The 22964-nt window shown below is 49.5% G+C and overlaps 1 protein-coding gene across 1 annotated transcript in view; it reads left to right on the top strand.

Annotated features, from left to right (window-relative positions):
* Positions 1-4045: 4045 nt before the first annotated feature.
* CACNA1A (calcium voltage-gated channel subunit alpha1 A) overlaps positions 4046-22964 on the top strand; it is a 421027-nt gene continuing 402108 nt past the window's right edge. Inside the window, exon 1 of the mRNA XM_032265882.1 lies at positions 4046-4387. The gene's annotated coding sequence lies outside the window, so the exon portion shown is untranslated. The remainder of the gene's footprint in view (positions 4388-22964) is intronic.

The raw sequence follows: 22964 nt of genomic DNA, 5'->3' as shown, positions 1-22964 counted from the left end.
TCGCTTGGCATGCATGATCTCATGTTTTAATGGAATACATTTTAAAATCAAGTAAAAATTGTATATATATTTATGGATATTTTGATATAGATACATTGTAGAATGGCTAAATCAAGCTATTTAACATATGCATTAGCTCATATAATCCATATTGTACTCACATGGTTTAAAATTCCCTGAATATAAAAAGGTAAGTAGAGAAAACTCCCCTCCACCTCCGCAGAGAACCCCTATGACTGGTTTTCATGTGTCTTTCAGAGATGGTTTTTGTGTTAGTCTTTTTTCTGTTGCTTACAACAGAATACCTGAGTCTGGGCTGGGCATGGTGGTTGACGCCTGTAATCCCAGCACTTTGGGAGGCCAAGGCTGGAGGATTGCTTGAGCCTAGGAGTTTGAGACCAGCCTGGGCAACATGGAGAAACCCTATCGCTAGAAAACGTTAAAAAAATTAGCTGGGTGGGGTGGTGCACGCCTGTAATCCCACCTACTTGGGGAGCTGAAGTGGGAGGATCACTTGAGCCAGAGAGGTCGAGGCTGCAGGGAGCTATGATTGCGCCACTGAGCTCCAGCCCGGGCGACAGAGCAAGACTCTGTCTCAAAAAAAAAAAAAAAAAGTATTCCTGAAACTAGGTAATTTATAAAGAAAAGGAATTAATTTCTTCCAGTTATGGAGGCTGAGGAGTTCAAGGTCAAGAGGCCAAATCTGGGGCGGGCCTCGATGCTAGTGGGGATTCTGCAGAGTCCCAAGTCAGTGCTGGGGATGCCATGGTGAGGAGCTGAGTGTGCAAGCTCAGTCTCCCCTCCTCCTTCCCTCCCCTCCCCTTCTCCTTCCCTCCCCTCCCCTTCTTCCCTCCCCTCCTCCCTTCCCCTCCCCCTTCTTTCCTTCCCTCCCCCTTCTCTCTTCCCTTCCCCCTCCTCTCCTCCCCTTCCCTCCCCTCCTCCTCTCCCCTCCCCCTTTCCTCCCTCCTCCTCCCCTCCCCTCCCCTCCTCCTCTCCCCTTCCCCCTCCTCTCCTCCCCTCCCCTCTCCTTCCTCCTCCTCTCCTTGCCTCCTCTCCTCCTCTCCTCCCCCCCTCCTTCTCACCCCTCTCCTTCCCTCCCCTCTCCTCCCCTCCCCTCCCCGTCCTCTTGTGAGACAAGGTCTTGCTCTGTTGCCCAGGCTGGAGTGCAGTGACATGATCATAGCTCACTGCAGCCTCAACTTCCCAGGCTCAGGTGATTCTCCCACCTCAACCTCTCAAGTAGCTGGGACCTGAGGCGTGCGTCACTACACCCAGCTAATTTTTGCATTTTTTGCAGAGACAGGGTTTTGCCATGTTGCCAAGGCTGGTCTCTAAGTCTTGGGCTCAAGCCATTCTTTTGCCTCAGCCTCCCAAAGGCTGGGATTACAGCCATGAGCCACGCTCGCACCTGGCCAATTAGCAATTTTCTCCTGTTCAGGTGTATCTTTTCTCTTCTTTTTTGGTGATTTTTTTTTTTTTTTAAATACAGGTGAAATTCACATAACATAAACTTAACCATTTTAAAATGCAATTTCAGCCAGGTGCGGTGGCTCATGCCTGTAATCCCAGCACTATAGGAGGCCAAGGTGGACGGATGACTTGAGGTCAGGAGTTCGAGACCAGCCTGGCCAACATGGGTGAAATCTAGTCTCTAATAAAAATACAAAAATTAGCCAGGCATGGTGGTGGGCTCCTGTAATCCCAGCTACTCGGGAGGCTGAGGCAGGAGAATCGCTTGAACCCAGGAGGCAGAGGTTGCACTGAGCCAAGATTGCCCCACTGCACTCCAGCCTGGGCGATGACAGAGCAAGACTCTGTCTCAAATAAAATAAAATAAAATGCTATTTCATAATACGTTCACAATGTTGTGCAACCATCACCTCTATCTAGTTCCAGAAATTTTTTTTTTTTTTTTTTTTGAGATGGAGTTTCACTCTTGTTGCCCAGGCTGGAGTGCAGTGGTGCAATCTCAGCTCACCATAACCTTCACTTCCTTGGTTCAAGCGATTCTCCTGCCTCAGCCTCCTGTAGCTGGGATTACAGGCATGTGCCACCACCATACCTGGCTAATTTTGTATTTTTTGGTAGAGACAGGGTTTCACCACCATGTTGATCAGGCTGGTCTCGAACTCCTGACCTTGTGATTCACCCTCCTTGGCCTCCCAAAGTGCTTGAATTACAAACATGAGCCACCGTGCCTGGCAAGTTCCAGAACATTTTCATGACTGAGAAAGGAAACCCCATCCCTGTCAGCAGTCCCTCTCCCCCGTCCCTGATAATCACTAACCTGTTTTCCATCTCTATGTATCTGCCTATTCTGGACATTTTGTATAAATGGAATCACACAACCATGTGGTCTTTCGTGTCTGGCTTCTTTCATTCAACATGTTTTTGAGGTTCATCCACTTTGCAGCATGGATCAGTGCTTCATTCCTCATCATGGCTGAATAATATTCCATTGCATAGCTATACCACATTTTATTTATCCCATGCTGTTTCCTGGAGTTTCCAAAAAAGCAAATCCAGATATCATATCACCTGATCCATAAATACTTCCATATGCATCTGTAACAGATACTTTTTTTTTTTTTTTTTTTTGAGACGGAGTTTTGCTCTTGTTACCCAGGCTGGAGTGCAATGGCGCAATCTCGGCTCACCGCAACCTCCGCCTCCTGGGTTCAGGCAATTCTCCTGCCTCAGCCTCCTGAGTAGCTGGGATTACAGGCACGCGCCACCATGCCCAGCTAATTTTTTGTACTTTTAGTAGAGACGGGGTTTCACCATGTTGACCAGGATGGTCTCGATTTCTTGACCTCGTGATCCACCCGCCTCGGCCTCCCAAAGTGCTGGGATTACAGGCTTGAGCCACCGCGCCCGGCCCTGTAACAGATACTTTTTTTGCTGTTTGAGACGGAGTCTTGCTCTTTTGCCCAGGCTCAAGTACGGTGGCACTATCTCGGCTCATTGCAACCTCCACTTCCTGGGTTGAAGCAATTCTGTCTCAGCCTCCCAAGTAGCTGGGATTACAGGTGCCGCCATCACGCCGGGCTAATTTTTGTATTTTTAGTAAAGATGGGGTTTCATCATGTTGGCCAGGTTGTTCTTGAACTCCTGACCTTGTGATCCACCCACCTCAGCCTCCCAAAGTGGTGGGATTACAGGCCTGAGCCACCGTGCCAGGCTTACAGATAAACACTTTTAAAGAACAATATAACCAAATACCACCAACAGTTCTTACAAAACTCACGTGAATTCCTTAAAATCCCCTAGCACCCAGCCAAGTCTGATTTTCCCCACCTGTCTAAATGCTGCGTTTTTCTTAATGAGGTAGATCCCCCCATCGTGGCTCAGCCTTGGGGAAAAATTTGAGACTCTCTGTGCCCTTGAGGCTTCATATAGGAAAAACACAACCCCCATCCTTAACAGGGGGCCCCTTTGAAAAGATTGCAGACAAACTCACCAACTCGCAATCCATGGCTGTTTGGCATGAAAGGACTCAACTTTCCCTTTCTCCGCCTTTCTTTTCTGACAATACAACCCCTCTGCCTGAGGGAGGAGATCAGGGTATGGGGAAGTTGTTTCCAGAATGAACACAACAGACTCAGAGAGGAGGTTCGCAGCTGTCCTCTAATTATCAGTTTTCTAAGAGCATAAATAATTTAGGTTGCAATGGGGCGGGGTGGAGATGGTTAAATTATAACATGATTCCATATCCCTGCTGCCTGATGCCTGTTCTACACGCCCCCTCCCCGGACCCCCGACAGGAACCAGTGGAAGAGAGAGAATTCTCTTCTTACCACCGTTCCTCTGCTCTTTAAGGGAAGCCCAAATGGTGGGGGGAAAAAGTCTTCTTTCTGAGACGACAGCTCTGCTCTGTGCTGGGAGGTCACGGTGCAGCGTGAAGGGGCGTAGAGAAGACAGCATGAATCGTAAATTACTTTTCCCCCTGAGGAGCAGTGGGCTGGCCTGCTCTCAGCTTCTGCCTGGATTGATCTCCTCAGGCTGGGTCCCCGTGTGGCAGTTTGCTGAAGATGGTCAGGAGCTAACGATCGATCCTCCTTTCCCTCCTCCCAGCATCAGGGAAACCTCCTCCTCCTCTCTCTCTTTTTTTTTTTTTTCCTCCTTGGCAGCTGGTACAGCATCCCCGTTCACTGTCTGCTTTTGTGGGGAGACCTCCGCTCAGAAAACTGCTCTTCTTGGCACCCACGTTTCTCCCTCCTCTCTGTGGGCCACCCTTCTTCTTTCCATTGGGTGGGCCATGGAGGCATGGATTTTAGAGGGCTTGGACCCCTGGGTGCTGATGAGGTGGGACCCTCGGGACCCCTGGAGGACTTGGAGTGTTGACCACTAGCCATGTCCCCCGAGTCGCAGCGCTGGTGCCATACAGGTGAGTGGGACGTCGGAGGGGTGGGGACGCTGCAGGCAGAGTCCTGCAGGGAGTTTAATCTTTTTCTCCCTGCTGCAAATTACCTCCATCTGCAAAGGTAGAAATACAAAGATCTTCCCCGGCTCCCTCTATGAAGAGTTTTTCCTCATGGGTGTGCAGTTTATTTCCAGATTTCACGTGCTTCTGTCTTAAAAACAGTTTCTCTTGCTGGGAGGAAGGGGGTGGGGGGGCAGACTCTTCATTTCCAGCGTATTCCTGTTTCTTTCTTAAAAATCCATTTTCATTCAATTGCCCTTGGCAAGCCCCCTCCCGGCAACCAACGTCTTTGCCATCTGCCCAGAGCATGTGACATTTTCCCAAGAATGAGCATCTCTGTCCTAAGTCAGATTCCACTTTTTTACATCCCCCCCCCCACCCCGCCCCATTCAGGTCCACATTTTAAGTCTCGTGCTGCTTTGAACAAGTAACAACTTTGAGAATCAGGCAATACCCCCTCACTGCCCCACCCCCCATGGTTGCCTGTGGCTTTGGGGGTCCCGAACAAAGTTCCTGACGCCCGCGTGGCTGGGCCTTGTTTGCTGTGATCAGCGCGGCGTGAAGGTGTTGGGAAAAAGAGATAAATGGCAGATGGAGTTGAGGCTGTTGAGGATAATTATGTTGTCTTAGGAAACCACGTCTTCCTTTTAGTATTTGATATCCTTGCCCCACTGGAAGGAAGAGCAGAGAAAGAGTTGGACACCCCCTCTGAGCCATCCCCCTCGCCCCTCCCCCTTTCTCTCAAATTTTGGACCAAGTTGTCTCTCTGGGTGGCTTTTGTTTCTCAAGAAGTGAGAAAAACTGGCAGGAGAATTCCTCTTCTCCCCTCTCCTTCCTTTGAAGCTAACAGCTTCGTACAACAGATGCTGCCGGGACCTGTGGGGCATGGGGATCACGTTGTCTGCTCCAGCCTCTTAGAGGCTCTTGAGAGACTGACCCGGGAGAAGGAGCCAATTTAGAAAGTCAACAGGAGGTCAGAGCACCTTCCCAGAGGCAGAACTAATAAGAGGGAAGCTTCCATCTCTCCTCCTTCTCCTCAAACCCCAGGCAAAGTGCTATGGAGGAATCTTCTTTTTTTTTTTTTTTTGAGAAGGAGTCTTGCTCTGTCGCCCAGGCTGGAGTGCAGTGGCGCGATCTTGGTTCACTGCAACCTCCGCCTCCTGGGTTCAAGCAATTCTGTGCCTCAGCCTCCCCAGTAGCTGGGATTACAGGCGCCCGCCACCATGCCTGGCTAATTTTTGTAGCTTTAGTAGAGATGGGGTTTCACCATCTTGGCCAGGCTGGTCTTGAACTCCTGACCTCGTGTTCCACCTGCCTTGGCCTCCCAAAGTGCTGGGATTACAGGCGTGGGCCACTGCGCCCCGCCTATGGAGGAATCTTCTCTAGGTATCCCCAACTCATGGGTCCTGTTCTGTTCGGAGACAATGGCTTCAGGGCGGCCCTGATACATCCCACACCTGCTCTTTCTCTGAAAAAATCTCAGGCCGCTTGCAGGCGCCTACAGGTGACACCGACCTAGTCCCTCCTCAACACCCCAATCCCAGGCTGCAGGAAGGTCCTCTAACTGTAGAAGTCTAAGAGGGCTGAGCTTATCCTTGTGTGGATACCCTGTTTTCCTTCAAGACATAGAGATCACAGGAGACATCTCAAGATGTCACTCAGTGCAAATAACACTTTCCCTCCACGTAAGATGGGTTCAGTTCAATCCAGCCTCCCCCAGAAGAAAATGGAAGATCATCAGTGAGTTCAAGAGGGGGAGGGTGGATTTGACATTGAACGAAATTACTGGGCAAATGACCTATAAAACTCGTGGACATCAAAAGCTCTGGCAGAGGGTTTCATTTATGATCATTATTATTTAAAATGTTACTGTATAGAACCAGAGGGCCCCCTTGGCCCAGGGCAAATAAAGGAGCTTCTATTCCAGGATCTTTCAACGCTAGCTGTTTCCACAGTGACAGACAGATGAGAGCTCTGGGTAAGCGTTTTCTGGCCCCCTTGGGCAAGGCCAAATTTGTCCAGTGGGGGAGGGAAGACTTAACCCCCAGGGAAGAGATCCTCCCCGCAAAGTGTAGGTCTTAGCCAGTCTCAGGCTCCACTCAGCCCTGCTGAGTTAGAGTCTGCATTTGAACTTGAGGCTGGGTGAGTCATGAGCAGGTCAGCATCTGAGAAGCCCCAGAGGCCGCACACGCATTGGCGTGTGACCCAGGGGAGCCAGTCAGCCCCTCTGTGCCTCGGTGCTCCTGGCTGACAGCAAGGATCAGGACGGCGCCTATGTCTTAGCATTGCTGGGAGGCCCAGCCAGGTGATACCCAGTGCCAGGCACCTAGTACGTGCCCGCTAAATACTTTCACATTACTCTCCAGAGCTTGTGTTTGATTTCTTTTTCTTATTTATTTATTTTTGAGATGGATTCTTACTCTCTTGCCCAGGCTGGAGTGCAGTGTCACAATCTCAGCTCACTGCAACCTCTGCTTCCTGAGTTCAAACGATTCTCCTGCTTCAGCTTTCCAAGTAGTTGTGATTACAGGCACCTGCCACCATGCCCGGCTAATTTTTGTATTTTTAGTAGAGACAGGGTTTCAGCATTTTGGCCAGGAGGATCTGAAACTCCTGACCTCAGGTGATCCACCCACCTCCGCCTCCCAAAGTGCTGGGGTTACAGGTATGAGCCACTGCGCCTGGTCAGTTTGTTTTTAAATTATGGTAAAATACACGTAAAGTTTACCATTCTAACCATTTGATTGATTGACCGATTGATTGAGACAGGGTCTTACTCAATGCCCAGGCTGGAGTGCAGTGGCCTGATCTTGGCTCACTGCAGCCTCAACCTCCAGGGCTCAGGTGATCCTCCCACATCAGCCTCCCGAATACCTGTGCCACCATGCCCAGCTAAGTTTTTTTTTTTTTTTTTTTTTTAAGAGATAGGGTTTCGCCATGTTTCCCAGGCTGGTCTCGAACTCCTGGGCTCACTCCGTCCACCCACCTCTGCCTCCTAAAGTGCCCTTCATTTTAACCATTCTAAAGCAAACAATTCAATGGCAATTTACTTTGTTCTCAATGTTGTACCACCACCTCTATCCAGTTCCTGAAAGTTTTCATCGCCCTAAAGGGAAACCCTGTCCCCATTCGCAGTCACGCCACAGTTCCGTCTTCTGCTGCCCCCAAAGCGACCACTAATCTACTCTCTGTCTCTATAGACTTTTTTCTGCTCTTCATATTTCATATAAGTGAATCATACAATATTCATTTGTGTGTCCAGCTTCTTTCACTTCTGATTTCCATTTTATTTATTTTGTTGTATGCTATTTTATTTTTTGAGATGGCATCTCGCTGTGTCTCCAGGCTGGAGTGCAGTGGTGTGATCTCGGCTCACTGCAATCTCTGCTTCCTGGGTTCAGGTGATTCTCCTGCCTCAGCCTCCTGAGTAGCTTGGACCACAGGCACATGCCACCACACCTGGCTAATTTTCATATTTTTAGTAGGGACGGGGTTTCACCATGTTGGCCAGGCTGGTCTTGAACTCCTGAGTTCAAGCAGTCTGCCCACATCAGCCTCCCGAAGTGCTGGGATTACAGGCTTGAGCCAGCACGCCTGGCCTCTGATTTCCTTTTTAGTTCACATTTCTTTCTTTTCCCTCTACCACTTGCCTTACTCACCTTCCATTACATCATCCTGGTCAGATATGAGTAACAGAAGCATATTATGAACGCTAGTAACTCATAACGTTAATTCTTAGCGACTGACACCAAAATCTTGCAGATGGTAGGCAGATACCATCTTCAAACTTTTTTTCAGGACTCATCTGAGGGGCTACTCACTTTTTTTTCCTAAAGAGACTACAACTTTTGGTGTTGAATATTTTTCTCCAGCAAAACCATCACTACATTTTCATTTTCTTTTTTTTTTTTTTCTTGAGATGGAGTCTCACTTTGTTGCCCAGGCTGGAGTGCAGTGCCTCAATCTCAGCTCACTGCGACCTCTGCTGTCCTCGTTCAAGTGATTCTCTTGCCTCAGCCTCCCAAGTAGCTGGGATTACAGGCTCCTGCCACTACGCCTGGCTAATTTTTGTATTTTTTAGTAGAGATGGAGTTTCACCATCTTGGCCAGGCTTGTCTCGAACTCCTGACCTTGTGATCCACCCACCTCGGACTTCCGAAGTGCTGGGATCACAGGCATGAGCCACCGTGCCTGTCCCACTACATTTTGTTTTGACCCTTCAAGGGGAGGCAGTTTTTAGGTGATTTCTCTAGCAGCTTAAGATCCCAAGGTGAATGATAATTGGATCACAGTGGTACACAGTTGGTAGTTAATAATTATTTGTTGAACAAACAAAGCACATCAGAATTCAAAATGACCACCGTGGGCTGGGCGCAATGGCTCACGCCTGTAATTCCAAAGCTTTGGGAGGTCAAGGTGGGAGGATTGCTTGAGACTGGGAGTTCAAAACCAGCCTGGGCAACAGAGCAAGATCTCGTTTCTATAAAAAATTAAAAAATTAGCCAGGCGCGGTGGCCAATGCCTGTGGTGCCAGCTGTCGGGAGGCTGAGATGGGAGGATTGCTTGAGCCCAGGAGTTAGAGACTGCAGGGAGTTCTAATCATGTTACTGCATCCCAGCCTGGGCAACAGAGCAAGACCCGGTATATGTGTGTATATGTATATATATAATGACCTCTATAATGAATCACTAATACGGTAGTATGTTGATGACACACACAGACGCTGCCTGGCCAAAGAGACGGGATGAGGGAGGGAGATGCTGACACACCCACCGGTTGCTCAGTATTGAGGAGTCAAGAATACCTAATCAGGAAAAAAGTTCAAGGAGACGGAGTATAAGCAAAGTTACCCACCCACTCCTGCCTAAGAATGACTTCAGAGAACAGATGCACGGTTTCGTTTGTGGGAGAAACATTAGACAAATACACTCACCGTGGGGGAAGTTTTATTTTTTTCTTGGTAGTCTGCACTGTTTCCTTTTAGCTCTCCAATGCTGGTGAAGTCAAGCAGGTTTGTGAGAGAGAGAGAGAGGGGGAGAGAGAGAGAGAGAGAGAGAAAGAGAGAGAGATGGGAATGACACATGGTGCTAAGTGTCCAGGTATTTGGTTCAGTTTCAGTATTGGCCTGATGCCACTGGTTTTGCCCTGCTTGGACAAGAGGAATAATTGATCTACCTTTTTCTTTCCTTCCTTCCTTCCTTCCTTCCTTCCTTCCTTCCTTCCTTCCTCCCTCCCTCCCTCCCTTCCTTCCTTCCTTCCTTTCTTCCTTCCTTCCTCCTCTCTCTTTCACCCATCTTTCTTTTTCTCTCCTCTCTCTCTCTCTCTGTCTTGCTCTGTCACCCAGGCTGGAATGCAGTGGCTTGATCATAGCTCACTGCAGCTTCAACCTCCAGGGCTCAAGTGGACCTTCTGCTTCCGTCTCCTTCATAGCTGGGACTACAGGTGTGCACCACTACACCTGGCTAATTTATTACTGTTTTTCTGTTGAGATGGGGGCCTCCCTATGTCTCCCCAGCTGGTCCTAAACTCCTGGCCTCAAGCAATCCTCCCACCTCAGCCTCCCAAATTGCTGGGATTACAGAGGTGAGCCCCCACACCTGGCAATCCACCTTTCAACAAAGATTTATTGAGTTCTTCCTGTTGGCCAGGCACTGTGCTAGACTTTGAGGATTTAACAGAGAATGAAACGATCATTGTAACTGTATACACAGCAGTGCAGTCGTAACAGCAGCAAACACTCACACTGGGGCTTACCATGTGCGGGACACTGTCCGGGGCATGCTGCATGGGATTAGGTTATTTCGTCCTCACAATAACACTATGAAGGATGTGCTTTTATTATCCCCATTTTACAGATGAGGAAACTGGCCTAGAGAGGAGGAGTGATTTACTCCGGGTCACATAGCAGGAGGAGGCTGATCCCGAATCCAAGCCCAAGCTGGCTGCAAAGACGGGGATATTTCTCCACCAACTCCTGGAAGCAGCCATTGGTTGAGGAATATTCTAGGGGTAGCACCTGTGACCTGTCCCCTGCAGTTGGGCCTCACCCCTGCAGCCAGAGTAGCCCCAGGTTGGGAGCAGCAGGTGCTAGAGGCACAGAGCCATGGGCAGACGGGAGGTGTGGGCATTGGCAGGATTTTCTTTTTATTTTTTTGAGACAGAGTCTTGCTCTGTCACCTAGGCTGGAGTGCAATGGCATGATCTTGGCTCACTGCAACCTCCACCTCCTGGGTTCAAGAGATTCTCCTGCTTCAGCCTCCCCAATAGCTGGAATTACAGGTGTGTTTTCACCATCAGTAATTTATTGGTTAATTTTTTTGGTATTTTTAGTAGAGCAGGGTTTCACCATGTTGGCTAGGCTGGTCTCGAACTCCTGACCTCGTGATCCACCCACCTTGGCCTCCCAAAGGGCTGGGATGACAGGTGTGAGTCACTGCACTTGGCCCCGTTTTCTTATCTCTATCTGACATTCTGTCTATTTCACGAGTGTTTCCTGTTTCTCGTCCATCTCCTTCATTAGAATGCCAGCTCCAGGAGGGACTTCTGTCTCTGTTATTCATGTCCTAATCCCCAGTGTTGAGAACAGTGCCTGGCATACAGTAGATGCTCAATAAATATTGCTGGATGAATGAATGAATGAGGAATGGATGCATGAGTGATGGGGAGGATAACAGAGCCACAAAGCGAAGTTGGGAAGAAGAATTCAGCCTGAGATTCAGCCCAACAGCCTGCACCCCTGGGGGTCTCCTCCCCTTCTTCCCCGCTTCCTGCAATCCCCCTCAGTGTCCTGGGGCTGCCCAGCTACCCAGCAACCCCGGGCGATCTGTTCATCTCGGTGGGAGGGTGCATGTTTGTCTCACCACACCGTGATCACACTGTCCAGCTGGTGAAGGAGAAAGTGGGTGGAACACGACACCGGCTGCGACATGGTTTGTTCTCACCAGGGGGACGAACACTTCCAGCCACACTCGGGGCTGTGTTGGCTTGCTGGCCTCAGCTTCTGCTCAACCTTGGCCATCTGGCCTGGCATTTTATTTAGCTCTGTTCTTGTGTATGTGGGGCAGTTCTGCAGTTTTGCCCCAGGGGATGAGAGCGTTTGTTGGCCCCAGCTTTGCTTTCTCGTTCATCTTGCTGTTTGCTTGTCTAGGCAAAGATGGGGCGTGAGGGGGTCCCCCCTGCACAAGGTGGGGTAGCTTCGGGCTTCAGCTAGAATGAGCGAAACTACCCTTGCATATGTCCATACCTGGCTGTTGATGCCTGTCTCTACTTGCTGGTGCCTGTATCCATTCATTGATGCCTGCATCTACCTGTTCGTGCCTTAGCCACTTACTCGTGCCTGTATCCATTTATTAAAGTCTATATCCTCTTATTGGGCCAACATGCACTTATTGATGCCTATATGGTGTCTATATCCACTATTGATGTCTATATTCACTTATTAGTGCCTGTATTCTCTTATTGATGTCCATATCCACTTATTGGTGCCTATACCCACTTACTGATGTCTATATTCACGTATCAGTTCTTATGTCTGCTTGTTGATGCCCTCAGTAAGTGGATGTTCATGCGATGAGGCATGAAGGCTGAAACACTGGGGCAAACACTGGGGCCTGTGTGTGAACTTACATACCTACATGAAGACGGGTGGACATTTATGGATCACCGCTTATAAAGGATTTTTTTTTTACACATTTTGAAAACTTTTGATAAAATATATGTAACGATTTTATAATTGACCACTGTAATCATTTTTTTTTTTTTTTGAGGTGGAATCTTGTTCTGTCACCAGGTTGGAGTGCAATGGTGTGATCTCTACTCACTGCAACCTCCACCTCCCAGGTTCAAGTGGTTCTTCTGCCTCAGCCTCCCAAGTAGCTGGGATTACAGGTGTGCACCACCACGCCTGGCTAATTTTTTTTTTTGAGATGGAGTTTCGCTCTTGTCACCCAGGCTGGAGTGCAATGGCGCGATCTCGGCTCACCGCAACCTCTGCCTCCTGGGTTCAGGCAATTCTCCTGCCTCAGCCTCCTGAGTCGCTGGGATTACAGGCACGCGCCACCATGCCCAGCTAATGTTTTGTATTTTTAGTAGAGACGGGGTTTCACCATGTTGACCAGGATGGTCTCGATCTCTTGACCTCGTGATCCACCCGCCTCGGCCTCCCAAAGTGCTGGGATTACAGGCTTGAGCCACCGCGCCCGGCCCGCCTGGCTAATTTTTATATTTTCAGTAGAGACGGGGTTTCACCATGTTGGCCAGGCTGGTCTCGATCTCTTGATGATCTGCCCACCTGGGGCTCCCCACATGCTGAGATTACAGATGTGAGCCTCCGCGCCCGGCCAGAATTTCCTCGCCCTCCAAGCCTGAATGACCTCTCTGTGTGTGTGTGCAGCACATCTTTTTGTTTATCCCACCATCGATGCACATTTGGGTTGCTTCCTGGCTCGGAGTTTTCAGTTCTAGGACGGTCCTTAGCGGTTGCTCCATCCCTGGCTCCCTACCATGGAGACTGTTTGTTCAGGGCCTGGAAATCGCTTCTACTATCAGCCAAATAAAACATCACCCGGAAGGTGCCGAATGCATTTGAAGGTCAATGATCTTCATCCTGGCGCCACCTTAGGAGCTGTTAGAATCCACGGTCTGCTGAATTTCACACTCTCCAGCCTAGAACTTGGGAGACCATTTCCCTGGGTCTTAGCAACCCCTGTTTCGTCCAGGGCTAGATTGAGATGTTTTATTGATGGAGCTCTTAGCACACAGAGAAAGGCAGGGTCAACGGACAAGCGGAGGAAGGAGAATCGAGGCCAAAGAGAGAAAGAAAAAGAGAGAGGAAGGGAGGAGATGTGATTTCAAACATAGATGCTGTTTTTAAGCTGCTTTTGTTTCATTTATTATTATTTTGTTTTATTTTTCTTTTAGACAGAGTCTTGTTCTGTTGCCCAGGCTGCAGTGCAGGGGCACAATCTCAGCTCACGGTAACTTCCGCCTCCCGGGCTCAAGCGATTCTCGTGCCTCGGCCTCTCAAGTGGCTGGGATTATAGCGCCTGCCGCCACGCCCGGCTAATTTTTGTATTTTGTATTTTTAGCAGAGACGGGATTTCACCATGTAGGCCAGGCTGGTCTCGATCTCCTGGCCCCAAGTGACCCTCCTGCCTTGACCTCGCAAGGTGTTAAGCTGCTTTTAAGGGAACACTTCTGTGGTTGCAATCAGGACGCCACCCCTGTGTATATTCCACTTGAATGCAAACCTCCGGAAGTGCTGGGATTACAGGTATGAGCCACCTCGCCCAGCCCTACACTCTTTGACAGAGCAATTCCACCTCGGGGTCTCACTCTGTCGCCCCGCCTAGAGCGCAGTGGTGCAATCATAGCTCACTGCAGCCTTGACCTCCTGGGCTCAAGTGATCCTGTGGCCTCAGCCTCCCAAGTAGCTGGGACCACAGGCGCTGGCCATGAGGCCTGGCTGCAGCATCACGTGTTTTTCCAATGTGTGTGATGAACCTGCAGAGTTTCAGAGAATGTTTTTCCTCTACTTGTAGAAGTACATGAAGATCTACAATGCAGGACTTTAGTCGCAGCATTCTGGGGAATAGCAGCCTGGGCAACATAGTGAGACCCCATCTCTCAAAAAAATAAAATAATTATCCGGGCATAATGGTGTGCACCTGTAGTCCTAGCTACTTGAGCGGCTAAGGTGGGATGATTGATGGAGCCCAGGAGTTTGAGGCTGCAGTGAGGTAGGATCATGCCTCTGGACTCCAGCCTGGGTGACAGAGTGAGAACCCATCTCAACAATAAAACAGCTGGGTGCGGTGGCTCACGCCTGTAATCCCAGCACTTTGGGAGGCTGAGGCAAGCGGATCACCTGAAGTCAAGAGATTGAGACCAGTCTGGCCAACGTGGTGAAATGCCGCCTCTACTAAAAACACATGACTTAGCTGGGCTTGGTGGTGCGCACCTGTAGTCCCAGCTACTGGGGAGGCTGAGGCAGGAGAATAGCTTGAACCTGGGAGGTGGAGGTTGCAGTGAACTGAGATTGCACTCCAGCCTAGATGACAGAGTGAGACTCCGTCTCAACAAACAAAACCAAAACCACTCATTATCTCACAGTTTCTGTAGGTCAGAAATCCAGAAATCCAAAAATGCAACAGGCCTGGCTGGGCTGAAATCAAAGTGTTGCTGGGCTGTGCTTCCTTCAGAGGCTCTAGAGAAGAATCTGTTTTCTTGTTCATTTAAGTTGTTGGCAGAATCCAGTTTCATGCTGTAGAGGACTCGAGTCCTGCTTCCTTGCTGGCTGTCAGCAGGGGATCATTCTCAGCTTTCAGGGGTTGCCTGCATTCCCTGGCTTGTGGCCTCCTCATCTCAGAACCAGCAAGAGTGGTTCAAGTTCATCTCTTGTACTTTCTTTTAAGAGACAGGGTCGGCCGGGGGTGGTGGCACACACCTGTAATCCCAGCACTTTGGGAGGCTGAGGCGAGTGGATCACGAGATCAAGAGATTGAGACCATCCTGGCCAACATGCTGAAACTCCATTTCTACTGAAAATACAAAAATTAGCTGGGCATGGTGGCGGGCACATGTAGTCCCAGCTACTCAGGAGGCTGAGGCAGGAGAATCACTTGAACTCGGGAGGCGGAGGTTGCAGTGAGCCAATATGCGCCACTGCACTCCAGCCTGGTGACAGAGAGAGAATCCATCTCAAAAAAGAGAGAGAGAGAGAGAGAGAGAGAGAGAGAGAGAGAGAGAGAGAGACAGGGCCTTGCTCTGTCACCCAGGCTGGAGTGGAGTGCAGTGGTATGATCAGAGCTCATTGCAGCCTCAATCTCCTGGGCTCAAGCGATTCTCCCATCTTGGCCTCTCATTTTTAGTTTTCACTTATTTATCTTTTCATTTTTAGTTTTTAAATTTTCCTCCAAGATGGGTGGAAAAAGACATTTCCCCATGCCAGAGAATAAAGGGAGAGTTTGGAAGGTCACAGTGCAGCCCCTGCCTGGCGCTCTCTGTTGAATTCCTTAGATAAAGGACATGGGCATTTCTGAGCTCCCATCCCCTTCCAAGGAGCATTACGTGTTTTTCTTTCCCACATTCCCCCGCTTTTCTTCTCTCTCTCTTTTTTTTTTTTTTTAACATTGGGCATCTTGCAAAACCTATGTGCACCCCCCACTTTTTTTTTAAGAGTCGGGGTCTCACTCTGTCGTCCCAGCTAGAGTGCAGTGGTGCAAACAGCTCACTGCAGCCTTGACCTCCTGGGCTCAAGTGATCCTCTGGCCTCAGCCTCCCAAGTAGCTGGGACTACAGGCACCGGACATGATGCCTGGCTGCAGCATCATGTGTTTTTCTAGTGTGGGATGAACCAGTTTTTCCTCGACTTTTCAAAAATTAAGGCCAGGTGTGGTGGCTCATGCCTGTAATCCCAGCACTTTGGGGAGGCCGAGGTGGGCAGATCACTTGAGGTCAGGAGTTCGAGACTAGTCTGGTCAACATGGCAAAACCCTGTCTCTACTAAAAATTAGCTGGGTGTGGTGGTGGGCACCTGTAATCCCCGCTACTCGGGAGGCTGAAGCAGAAGAATCGCTTGAACTCAGGAGGCGGAGGTTGCAGTGAGCCGAGGTCACACCATTGCACTCCAGCCTGGGCGACGAGAGCAAGACTCCGTCTCAAAAAAAAAAAAAAAAAAAAAGTGCTGTATCTTTTACTCATTTTTACCAGTTGTGACCACTTGCTTCGCTTGTGGGTGGTGAAGCCTGGTGCCTGTCACAGCCAGGTCAATGTTCGTGTCTACAGGGGGTGGTCACGGAAAGCACCCGCAGACTTGCCTGTGGTCCTTCCCTCTCTTCTCTTCCCCTAGAGCTCCTGCATCAGGCTATGTGAATCGGGAGCATCTCCAGGTGCCATCCGGTTGCCATGGCAATTCAGGCTGGTCCAGGCTTGGCGACAGAGGGGTCAGCTCCCATTTCAGGAGTGGGAAAGTGGGGGGTACCGCCGATACCTGGTGTGGCAGACAGGTGTGATGATTGCTATGACATGAACAGTGAGGCTTTCCGTGGCCTCACATTTTCTGGTGTTTATTTTCTTCTATTTGCTTTTTCCATTGTCTCCTTGGCGCGGCCTGTTGGTGGAACCTGGCTGATTGCCAGTGGAGCAAACCCTATTCATTTTGCCACTTCCTCCGTGCTGAGGTTGGGCAAACACAGAGAGAGAGAGAAGGGACAGCACATTTGGTCACGGGGTCCCTGCAGGTGCCAGGGGCAGGCATCCGGGTGGGGAGGGAGTGACCGCTGGCTAGGATGTGTTTGCTTCTCGTGTGTACACATAGGACAGCTGAGGCTCCAGAGGAGCCACTCATGAGTCCCCTGCAAAGCGCCCTCGGTGACGTAGCTGGAGCGGCTGTCCCTTTCCTGCAGATGCCCCGCTCTGCCCACCTGCCCCACGTCAACACTAGAGCAGGTGTGGACCTGGCACTTTCCACGGCCCGGCGCTGTGCTCATCGCATTGTCTTCTCCTGGGGGAGCCTAATGACCCTTCAGGACAATGTCTCTCTGAGGTACTTGCCACGATCCCCCCGTCGTGGAGGAGAAAGCAGAGACTCAGAGAGGGTTAGGCAATTTTCCTGGGATCCCACGGTTCATTGTTGTGTGAAGAGGCTGGACCTTGTTCCAGAATATGCCTTATTTCCCAGCATGCTTTATCCCTTCCCTACTTAGGAAAACATCCCAGACTGGGCACGGTGGCTCATGCCTGTAATCCCAGCACTTTGGGGGGCTGGGGCGGGAGGACCGTTTGAGGCCAGGAGTTAGAGACCAGCCTGGGCAACGTAATGAGACCCCATCTCTCAAAAAATAAAATAAAATAATTATCCGGGCATAGTGGTGTGCACCTGTGGTCCCAGCTACTCGAGAGGCTGAGGTGGGATGATCGATTGAGCCCAGGAGTTCGAGGCTGCAGTGAGGTAGGACTGTGCCTCTGCAGTGCAGCCTGGGGAACAGAGTGAGACCCCATCTCAAAGATAATAATAAAACAGCTGGGTGCAGTGGCTCGCACCTGTAATCCCAGCACTTTGGGAGGCCGAGGCAGGTGATCACCTGAGGTCAGGAGGTTGAGACCAGTCTGGCCAACATGGTGAAACCCCGCCTCTACTAAAAATACACAAATTAGCTGGGTGTGGTGGCAGGTGCCTGTAATCACAGCTACTCAGGAGGCTGAGGCAGAGAATATTTTGAACTTGGGAAGCAGAGGTTGCAGTGAGCTGAGATCGTGCCACTGCACTCCAGTCTGGGCAACAGAGTGAGACGGTCTCAAAATAATAATAATAATAAATTAAAAATAAATACATAAAATTGAAAAGTCCTAGACCCCTGGTGGTGGTTTGGAAGGAGCTTAATGACGTTTTCCTCGATAGCCTCATTCCTAAGAACATTCTTTTTTTTTTTTGAGACAGAGTTTCGCTCTTGTTACCCAGGCTGGAGTGCAATGGCACGATCTCGGCTCACCGCAACCTCCGCCTCCCGGGTTCAGGCAATTCTCCTGCCTCAGCCTCCTGAGTAGCTGGGATTACAGGCACGCGCCACCATGCCCAGCTAATTTTTTGTATTTTTAGTAGAGACGGGGTTTCACCATGTTGACCAGGATGGTCTCAATCTCTTGACCTCATGATCCACCCGCCTCGGCCTCCCACAGTGCTGGGATTACAGGCTTGAGCCACCGCGCCCGGCCTCCTAAGAACATTCTTTCATTCATTCATTCAGGCAAGAAATAGTGAAGGTATTGGGGACCCAATAGCAAATGAAACAGGCCAAGATTCTTGTTCAAATGCGGCCGGGATCCCACCGGGGAGGTGGATGTGACAGAAACCTGCAAGCATGTTCTGGTCCCGGGGAGCAACAAACAGCCTAAGGAAGACCCCACGGGGGAGCATGATGAGAGCACCTGCTCGGGAGGTGCTTCCGGCGGGATGGCTCTGCAAGCCGGCATCTGATCACAGCCTTGCATGATGGCAGGAAGCTGGCCTGTCCGAGACTGGGGGAAGAGCATTCCAGGAAGAGGGAACAGCAGGTGCGAAGGTGGAATGAACTTGGCACAGCCCAGAAACGGAGGAGGCCAGTGATTCTGGGGCTAAAAGGGCAACAGGGAGAAGGGGAGGGGACGAAGCCACAGGGATGAGGGTGTGGCTTTTATTCCAGCAAAAGCAAATGTGCTGATCGACATTTTTTTTTTTTTTTTTTTTAGACAGAGTCTCACTCTGTTGCCCAGGCTGACGTGCAGTGGCATGATCTTGGCTCACTGCAAACTTCACCTCCTGGGTCAAGTGATTCTCCTGCCTCAGCCTCCCGAGTAGCAGGGATTACAGGTGTCTACCACCATGCCTGGCTAATTTTTATATTTTTAGTAGAGATGGGGTTTCACTATGTTGGCCAGGCTGGTCTTGAACCCTTGACCTCAGTTGATCCACCCACCTTGGACTCCCAAAGTGCTGGGATTACAGGCGTGAGCCACCACATCCGGTGCTGATTGATATTTAATTTAATTTATTATTATTATTATTTTGAGATGGAGTCTTAGTCTGTTGCCCAGACTCGAATGCAGTGGTACAATCTCGGCTCACTGCCTCCTGGGTTCAGGCAGTTTTCCTGCCTCAGCCTCTCGCTAGGATTACAGGCACATGCCAGCAGGTCTGGGTAATTTTTGTATTTTTAGTAGAGATTGGGTTTCTCCATGTCGGCGAGGTTGGTCTTGAACCCCTGACCTCAGGTAATCTGCTCACCTTGGCCTCCCAAAGTGTTAGGATTACAGGTGTGAGCCACTGCGCCTGGCCTGATTGACATTTTAGAACAACCCCACTGATTGCAGAGGGGAGAATGGATTGGGAGTGGGAGCAGGGAAGAATGAGGTTCAGATGATTGAGGATGGCAGCCAGGCAGTGCAGGAAGTGGTTGGACTCAGGATATGTTTTGTTTTTATTTTTTTGAGACAGAGTCTTGCTCTGTCACCCAGGCTGGAGTGCAGCGGAGCAATCTCAGCTAATTGCAACCTCCTTCTCATGGGTGAAAGTGGTTCTCCAGCCTCAGCCTCCCAAGTAGCTGAAATTACGGTGCCCGCCATCACGCCTGGCTAATTTTTGTGTTTTTAGTAGAGTCAGTGTTTCACCATGTTGTCCAGGCTAGTCTTGAGCTCCTGGCCTCAAGTGATCCTTCTGCCTTGGCCTCTCAAAGTGCTGGGATTATAGGCATGAGCCACCACGCCTGGCTTATTTTTATTTTTGAGACAGGGTTTCACTTTGTCGTCCAGGCTGGAGTGCAGTGGCATGATTACAGCTCACTGCAGCCTCAACTTTCTGGGCTCAGCTCATCCTCCTGCCTCAGCTTCCTGAGTAGCTGGGATCACCATTGCTGTTGCATGCCATCACACCTGGCTAATTAATTTTTTTTTTTTTTTTTTTTTGCAGAGACAAGTCTTGCTATGTTGCCCAGGCTGGTCTTGAACTCCTGGGCTCAAAAGATACTCCTGCCTTAGTCTCCCAAAGTATTGGGATTATAGGCATGAGTCCCCACGCCTGGCCCTCAGGATATATTTTGGAAGTGGGTGGATGGTACCTGTGGGTGGATTTGATGCCCAGAGTGAAGAGAAGCAAGAAACCATGAATGACAAGTCAACTTCTGGCTTGGGTATCAGGACGAACATGGGGCCTCTAATGAGATGGGGAGACTGGAGCTATGTGCTATGTAGCACTCGGGAGGGAAACTGAGCATCCCGTGTCAGGCTGTGGGATAAGCAGGTGCACGTCTCCAAAGATGTCACCTGGGATATGCGCCTTAGGCTTTGACTTTTCTGCTTCTCTTCCTGCCGTCTCAGGTAGAAACACTCCTCTGCTTTCGGAACTTAATTAATCTTCAGAGTTGGGGCCTCATTTTGTCATCCAGGCTGGAGTACAGTAGCATGATCTGGTCATTTCTCACTGCAGCCTCGACCTCCTGGGCTGATCCTCCTGTCTCAGCCTCCTGGGTTGCTGGGACCACAAGTGGGAATCTCAGAGCCTGGCTTGTTCAGAATTTTTGCTATCAAAGTGCTTACGCTGTCACTGAACTCTGGGATTTTAGTTAATGTGTAGGTACCACGCAGCCCACCCAACCTGTAAACTGGATTCTTTCTCTCTCTTTCTCCTCTCCTCTCCTTCCTTCCTTCTTTCTTTTCTTTTCCTTTCCTTTCCTTTCCTTTCCTTCCTTCCTTCCTTCCTTCCTTCCTTCCTTCCTTCCTTCCTTCCTTCCTTTCTTTCTTTCCCCTTCCTTCCTTCCTTTCTTTTCTTTCTTTCTTTTCTTTCTTTTTTTCTTTTTCTTTCTTTCTCTCTCCCTTCCTTCCTTTCTTCCTTCTTCCTTCCTTCCTTCCTTCCTTCCTTCCTTCCTTCCTTCCTTCCTTCCTTCCTTCCTTCCTCTCTCTCTCTTTCTTTTTCTTTCTTTCTTTCAAGATGGAGTCTCACTTTGCCATCCAGGCTGGAGTGCAAGTGCTTGGTCTTGGCTCACTGCAACCTCTGCCTCCCAGCTACTGGGGATGCTCCTTCGTCAGCATCCCCAGTAGCTGGGACTATAAGCATGCGCCACCACACCTGGCTAATTTTTGCATTTGTAGTAGAGATGGCATTTCACTATGTTGGTCTTGAACTCCTGACTTCTTCGTGATCTACCTGCCTCAGTCTCCCAAAGTGCTGAGATTATAGGAGTGAGCCACCATGCCAGGCAGATTCTTTCTTTCTTTAATATTGATGTGGCTGGGCGTGAGGGCTCACACCTACCACCCTGGAGCTTTGGGAGACTGAGACAGGAGGATCACTGAGGCCAGGAGTTTGAGACCAGCCTGGGCTGCATAGGGAGATCCCATCTTTATGAAAAATTTAACAATTATAAAAATTAGCCTGTTGTGGTGCAGGGGCCTGTGGTCCCAGCTACTCAGGAGGATCACTTGAGCCCAGAAATTCAAGGCTGCTATGAGTTATGATGGTGCCACTGTGCTCCAACCTGGGTGACAGAGCAAGACCCTGTCTCTTTAAAAAAAAAACAACAAAAGAATATATATTATATATATTATGGGCAGTAAGAATATTTTTGGAGAGGGGTGAAATAAAACCTTGTAGCTGGAACACACTTGAATCTACCTCCTGTTTTCAGTTTTATTTCTGTGAAATGGGAAGAAAAATGCTCTTCATGCAGAAGTGCTTATAAAAGCAGCCGCAGATTTCTTTTTCAGCACAATGGGAAAGTATTTGGCAACACACAAAAGACTTTATAAATGCACAGTTGTGGGCAATTAAGACTGAGTTTTCACGGGAGTAAATTGAAGCTTAAAGGCGTCATGAAGGATAGACCTTTTAAACTCCATTAGTTACAGGATTTGGAAAGAAACCAGAGGGTAACTACGTGTGTTAAGCTGATACTGAGTTGATCTGCTTAGAAGAGGCTGGGAGAGTTCTCACTTCTTTGCATGCTAGCGCAGGTGAGAGGAGATGGGATGGCGATCATTCCTCCCTCCTCCTGCTTTCTTTCAATCGGTTCTTTGCAATCTGGGGGCAGCCTCATTCTGTGCGCCACCTACTTATATCTGTGGGTGCTGAAGTGACTTATGAAAGGTTCCTGTGTGGGGTTGAGCTTCTGAATTTGGCTGATTTTTTTCTTTTCCCTTTTTCTTTCTCCTTTCTTTCCTCTCTTTTCTCTCTCTTCTTTCTTTCTTTTATCTCTTGCCTTTCTTTCTCTCTCCTTCCTGTCTCTTCTCCTTTCCCTTTTCTTTTTCTCCTTCTCTCTCCTTTCTTTTTCTCTCTCCTTTTTCTCTGTCTTCTTTCTTTCTCTCCCCTCCCTTCGTCCCTCCCTTCCTCCCTTCCTTCTCACCCTGTCCCCCAGGCTGGAATGCAATGGCACAATCTCAGCCCACTGCAACCTACGCCTCCTGGGTTCAAGCAATTCTCCTGCCTTCTGAGTAGCTGGGATTACAGGCGCCCACCACCATGCCCGGCTAATTTTTGTATTTTTCGTAGAGGCAGGATTTCACCATGTTGACCAGGATAGTCTCGAACTCCTGACCTCAAGTGATCCTCCTTCCTCAGCCTCCCAAAGTGCTGGGATTACAGGCGTGAGCCACCACATCTGGCCTCTTTTTCTTTTCTTTCTCTCTTTTCTCCTCTCTTCTTTTTCTCCCTTTATTTCTCCTTTTTTCTCTTTTCCTTTTTCCTTCCTTCCTTCCTCCCTCCCTCCCTCCCTCCCTTCCTTCCTTCCTCCCTCCCTCCCTTCCTTCCTTCTTCCTTCCTTCCTGCCTCCTTCCCTCCCTCCCTCCCTCCCTTCTTCCTTCCTGCCTCATTCCCTCCCTCCCTCTCTCCCTCCCTCCCTCCCTTCCTCCTCTTTCTTTCTGACAAGGTAGCCTATCGGTAGCCTAGGCTGGAATGTTGTGGTGCAATCATGGTTCACTGCAGCCTCGAACTCCTGGGCTCAGAGTTCCTCCCATCTCAGCCTTTTGCGTGTATAGGACTACAGGTGCATGTCACCATACAAGGCTAATTTAAAAA

Source organism: Sapajus apella, unplaced genomic scaffold (assembly GCF_009761245.1).
Source record: "Sapajus apella isolate SASKATOON/1434 unplaced genomic scaffold, GSC_monkey_1.0 scaffold152, whole genome shotgun sequence".
In the NCBI taxonomy this organism is placed as follows: domain Eukaryota; kingdom Metazoa; phylum Chordata; class Mammalia; order Primates; family Cebidae; genus Sapajus; species Sapajus apella.
Note: the sequence above shows the minus strand (reverse complement) of the source record. Positions and strands in the feature narration are given on the sequence as shown.